The following is a 5,890-nucleotide window of genomic DNA, read 5'->3' on the forward strand; positions in this document are numbered from 1 at the left end:
GGATCGGAGTGTCACGTTCCGACACCAGGATAGTAGGGGATCGGAGTGTCACGTTCCGACACCAGGATAGTAGTAGTGGAGCGGAGTGTCACGTACCGACACAAGAGGAAATAAAGAGAATGAATCTTGAATTATGTTAATATACCAAATTTTAAAGAACTAATTCCCAAATGAGTATGATGGAGAGGCTTGAGTCCTCATTGATGTGCTGGGTGTTGTGGCCAATGGTTATGGTATTTGTTGTTATCACCTGTTGAGAATATTAGTTGATTTTATGTTATTATCTGACATATATTGCTTTCTATTTTGAGTTGGCCGATGATACCTACTCAGTACTTGTGCTTCGTACTGACCCCTACTTGTATTTGTTTTTCTTTGATTATTTGTGGAGTGCAGCAAACGTGCCATCGTCGTCAACTCGTCCTCAACTCTAGCCAGTCTTCATCACGCCAGATTTCAGGGTGAGCTATTGCTTCTAGCTTGGACTGGATCTTCTTCTTCACGTCTTGATGCCTTGATGTTCTTGCATAGACTAGCTGTCATTTATTTTTAGTTTCTTAGATACTCTTAGCTTTAGTAATTTGAGGATAGATGTTCTTGTGGTGATGACTTCCAGATTTTGGGGATAGTAATTGATAAATTTTAGAAGTTATTTAATTGATTCCATTAAAGAGTTTAAGTCTTCCGCATTATATTCTGGTTATTATGATTAAAATGTTGGGGTTTAGATTGCTTGGTTCGCTCACATAGTAGGATGAGTGTGGGTGTCACTCGCGGCCCGTTTTGGGTCGTGGCAGTTTCGCTATTTAGTTTGACAAGTTCTTCATTAACAAGGTACAATATTTTCGGAATTTAATGATCAATCTCATGTGCAGGAGTGCACCATTGTTATGTCTAAGCTCTTGGCACCTGATATGTTTAAGAAACTCTCAATGCAAGAAGTAAGAAGTATTATTGATGAAAGATCAGTCATGAATACTTTCTCAAGTCAAGAAGTAATAGAAACTTCTCATCATTCCATCAACTTCCTGTTAAGTGGTTGCTTGAGAGATCAAAGTACCGAACAACTTATTGAGTGCCCAGCAGTATTACCATGTTCCATTTTGAGTGAAAGCATCCCGTACAGCAGCACCAATGGAACGGGTAGGTTTCCTCATTATAATGTCTCCTCATCTGAACTATTGATACCAATGTTTAATTCCTAGTAACACTCAGCAGAAAAGTAATTTTTCTTCATCTTCTTTGTAGTGACTCTGTCACGTCGTCAAATCCTCATTAGCCTGCACGCTTCTTCTTGCTGTTTATAAACTTTGTTGTCATAAGGTTCTACTCGAGTAGGGTTGTTTTTGCATTGTCTGGATGCTCAGAATATATGTTTCTTAAAGAAAAAAGAAAGAAAGAAAATGGTTTTAGAACTTACCTGACTGCTGGTTGTCTCCCACTTTAAGTTGACTTCTTTCTTGCTTTAAGCAATACTTAGAACCTAAGGGAAGTAACTATCAAGGGTGTCTTCCTTGAAGTATTCCTGTAGTATGGTTTTCTAACTTAGATGCTTGGTGCTTTTGTAGCTGAGAGTTTTGGATCATGTTCTTATTCGAAGTACAAAGTTGTGAAACCAGCAAGGATAGTTCGAATCGACATTTCAGCAGTATGAGAGTTGGCCATTCAAAACTTTAGAAAGAAGTAAAAATTGGTAAGCCAAGGAGATAACACAATGTCTAACTTTGAATTGCGTGGATTAGTTGGTCGTAGCTTTTTCATCTTTCAAGAGCGTACTTGCTGTCGTTCTATGACTTCACTTTTCCATCATGAAAAAGCTGTAAAGTTACTTGGCTTCATTTTTTTCTTTGTCGGGGCTAAGATTGTCTGCCCATTCTATTTCCGATATCAGTGCAATTTACACTGCTTGATAATTTATGTAAAAAGTCTGCCACTTGCAACTTTAATATTTACTCACTCATTGTACTGCTTACAAATCAAGGTATGATTTAAAAGCATTACATGTTCGTTTTTTCCTCCAGAGTTCTACTCCGTGTGTGACCAAATGTTAAGCTTTTTGAGCAAGTGGAAACTTCACTCTCTTGGAGTTTTTGCATGTCTGCACTTTCTTTTTCCATGAAAATTAGCAACATGTGTATGTTTCTGTCTGGATGCTTAACAGGGTTGCTATTCCATATTCCATTGTTTCTTTTGTTATAATAGATATTGGATACTCATCTGATCAACATTCATCTTTACTACTTGTCTACTGCTTATGGAATTTAATTCCATGGGATTGTGCTATTGAACGATCTCATCCGTTCATATTGGACAAACATGTTTTTGATTTTTCGGATATATACATGATTCTGTTTGTGCACATTTCAGTCAGTTGACTCGTCTCAACAACGATTGTTAAACGTTACAAATATTCATCTATATATGGTTAACATTCATTTTTGAGGACAAGTTCCTACAAAGTAAAGTTATTTAGTTTGAACTTATTTAAATGTGTGACTATCTCATCTAAAACCTTAAGGGGTTGTTTGGTACAAACATTGATAGTGCAGGGATTAGTAATGCATAGATTAGTAATGCAAGGATTAGTAATGAAGGGATTAATAGTGTAGGGATTATTTTTTGTCAAGTGTTTGGTTCACTACTTTCCACTTAATTTTGTGTTTAATTTATAATTCTACAAAAAAATTCTTTCCCTTTATACCCTTGTGTTATTATGAGTGTTTATTTTATGTAACTAAGTCCAGGTAGATACCTACCGGATCGGATAATTTTTTTAAAGAATTATTTATTCCATTTAATTAGTTAAATCAAATACATATATATAAAATTGTTATTAATTTTAAGGTATGATGTACCACTAAGAAGATCAATGATGGCACAATATATTTCTAATTTTTTTGTGGGTTAAGTATATGGGCCCGTTTGGATGGGCTTAATAAAAGCAGCTTTAAAAAAGTACTTTGGAAAGTGCTGAAACTTATTATTAAAATAAGCAGTTATGCGTTTGGATAAAAGTGCTGAAGTTGTTATACCAAACGTGAAAAGGGAAAAATGGAAGAAAGAGACGTTAGGGTTATGTGCGTAATTTGGAGATTGTATAAAAATATTAAGGGCAAAAAGATAAAAATGTGGTCAACTTAAAACAGCTTATAAGCTAAAAAAAAAAAAAAGCACCCCTACCCCAGCTTTTAACTTTTGGCTTAAAATAAGTTATTTTGAATATTGCCAAACAACTAAATAAGTCAAAAACCAGCTTTTAAGTCAGTTTGACCAGCTTTTAAGCTGAGCCAAACAGGCTCTATATCTTAAACTTAACATAGATTTAAGACTACTTAAATTATTAATACCTAAAGCATATTTTTATTTTTATTTTTATTTTTATTTTTAAAACAATAGTTCAAGTGGGTAATTGACAAATTATCTTGAATATAAAAAAATCAAGAAGAAATGGAGAAAAAAATATTAATAAAATCATTAAATTATACCAAACAAATTTGAAGAATTAAAAAAGAACATTTATAACCACTCTAATATAAATAAAAAAAAATTAAATTACAAAAAAATTAAAAAAAAAAAGAATAAAGGGTTAGTTTAGTCATTTAGGGATCTTATCCAAGTTTAACAAACCTTGGATTACCTATCCCTCCCTTTCCTAGGGATAAAATAAGACCTTGTATGAGGTATAACTAATCAATGGATTAGGTTAAATATAGTAACCAAACAATGTTTTTGTTGGACTAAATTTTAATCCATGTATTCTTTTGATTAATACCTCCTACCAAACGGGTCCTAAGTGGTTAGAGAGCACACTTCTATTAGTTATTCTCAACACCCCTTATGTGCACACCTGAATTTTTTTTCATGGACCAAACACGTAGAAATATTTTTTGATATGGGTGATAGTGAGATTCTATCTCCTCTCATCTATACTTTGATTACTTAATTGTATTCTCCATAGAACTATCAGGACTTGTTTATTTTAAAGGAAATCCATCGTGCTGTGATGGTCGATTATTTTACTTGAAGTATTATACTTGTTATTTCTCAAGAGAAAAAAAGTTATCTTCCGCTCTCCTTGTATAGGTTGGTAAAGGGCCAGTGGATTACTTGGAAGCTAAGTCGATGATCTTGGTGGTCTTGTGAGTGGTTGATAAATTGTATGCAGTTTCAGCAAGACTATGCTACAAGGTTTGTATAAGTTGTATTCCTATCCCACCTTATTTTCTTGAATTGTATCCGGTGTCTGATTTATAATCTGAATTCGTGGAGAAAGTCCATTTGAGAGTGACCATAGGCAACCTATTCTTACCCTCACCATATGAGTATCATAGATAATAGAACAATAATGTACTAGTGTGATTTCATAAGTGAGATTTGAAGAGAGTACGGTGTAAGCAGATGTTATCCTTATTTTGTGAGGTAAATGGGTCATTTCTGATAGTCCTCGAGAAAGAGTATCATAGGTAATACCTTAGCAGAAAGCACAATATGTTCTTGTGGGCCTTTTCTAATTTGGAAAGAACTTTAGTTGGTAGGGCACTCACAAAAAAAATAAGTTGCACCAATAACAAAACAATGGATACAGACTAGTCAAAACAATATATTCATGCATATGCTATTTCAATTAATATTCTTCTTGTTATCATTTTCCCTCCAATTCAAATTCTTTTTTTATGACTACTTCTTTTCCTTATACTAAATACTACTATTATTAAGATTAGAGTAAATAGCAGTCAGATTTTTGACACAGAACTCGATATATTTGTGAAAAATCACTAAAATATTAATAAATCAGATTGATTCTCTAAAGGTCCATGTCCACTAGCACCCCATATAAGTGTCTTGTTTCATGTTACTTCAATTTGAGCTTGCTTGATTTGTACCATTTCCATTAGTATCCCATATTATAGTGTTAGAAAAAAAATATTGTCAAAATTGAAACACCATTTGGATGCATTTCCCAAGAACAATTATATTGTAAGATTATGTTTATTAATTGAAGGAAGAATCCTATTAAGGTTTGGGGCAATGAATCAATGAGAGAACTTATTTTTTTATAATATAAATAAGTAGAGAATGCATCCCTTATAATTAATCTATGCATCTAAAAAATTCTGCACCGCTCTTCATTTTATATTTTCACTCCAATGTGGAATTATTATTTTTGTAATATGCACTCTTTTTCCAAAAACTTGCTAGCCTAGTTGTCGGTCATCGGCCCGCCATTCCCTGGTTTCGCTCATTTAGCATGTCAACACACAAATTAAAGTGAATATATATCACTTAATCATAACTAAGATGTGAAAGTTTATATGCAAGTCATATGCCTTATTCATTTGTTCTATATGTTCTCATTAATTTATTGACTGCATTATGTGTTACTTAAACATGGTCTCCACTTCTTAGTAAGTCAAAGCACAATTATAAAACTATTTACCCAGAGTAGTTGATGAATATAATTAGGGTCGGCTCAATATAATTGGGGGTCTAAAGCGAAATTTTAATTTGCGATATAAAATATAAATAAACTTTTATATACGTATTTATTCAAAAATTATTTTTCTTACAATATTGTTTTTTCAGTTTTTTAGTTTTAGGTAAGATATTATCAACTCAATATTGAAAAAAGTCATTTCAGTAAAACAATTATTATGTATTGTTAACATAATGTCATAAGAAATAAGTTGACAAATATTAAATAAAGATAACAGTTATAATCAGATTGACTCAAGAAGTTGATGACTTGGTATACCTCATTTTAATATGCTTGTAGTAAAGCTTGAAATTAAAATTTAAAAAGATTTTTAAAAAATTGTAATTCACTTTTTTTTTAAACACTTTTTACTATTAATTCTTATTTTTTTACAAAATACAAAAGAGGTTAAAGAGG

At 32.4% G+C, this 5,890-nt stretch overlaps 1 pseudogene across 1 annotated transcript in view; it reads left to right on the forward strand.

Annotated features, from left to right (window-relative positions):
- The window catches only part of LOC107016293, a 21,609-nt pseudogene extending 19,603 nt beyond the window's left edge, over positions 1-2,006 (forward strand). Inside the window, exons 21-22 of the transcript XR_003577735.1 lie at positions 876-1,143; positions 1,569-2,006. The product of XR_003577735.1 is annotated as a sodium/hydrogen exchanger 8-like (transcript). The remainder of the gene's footprint in view (positions 1-875; positions 1,144-1,568) is intronic.
- The last annotated feature ends 3,884 nt before the right edge of the window (positions 2,007-5,890 follow it).

The sequence above is a fragment of the Solanum pennellii genome, chromosome 4 (assembly GCF_001406875.1).
Source record: "Solanum pennellii chromosome 4, SPENNV200".
Lineage (NCBI taxonomy): Eukaryota > Viridiplantae > Streptophyta > Magnoliopsida > Solanales > Solanaceae > Solanum > Solanum pennellii.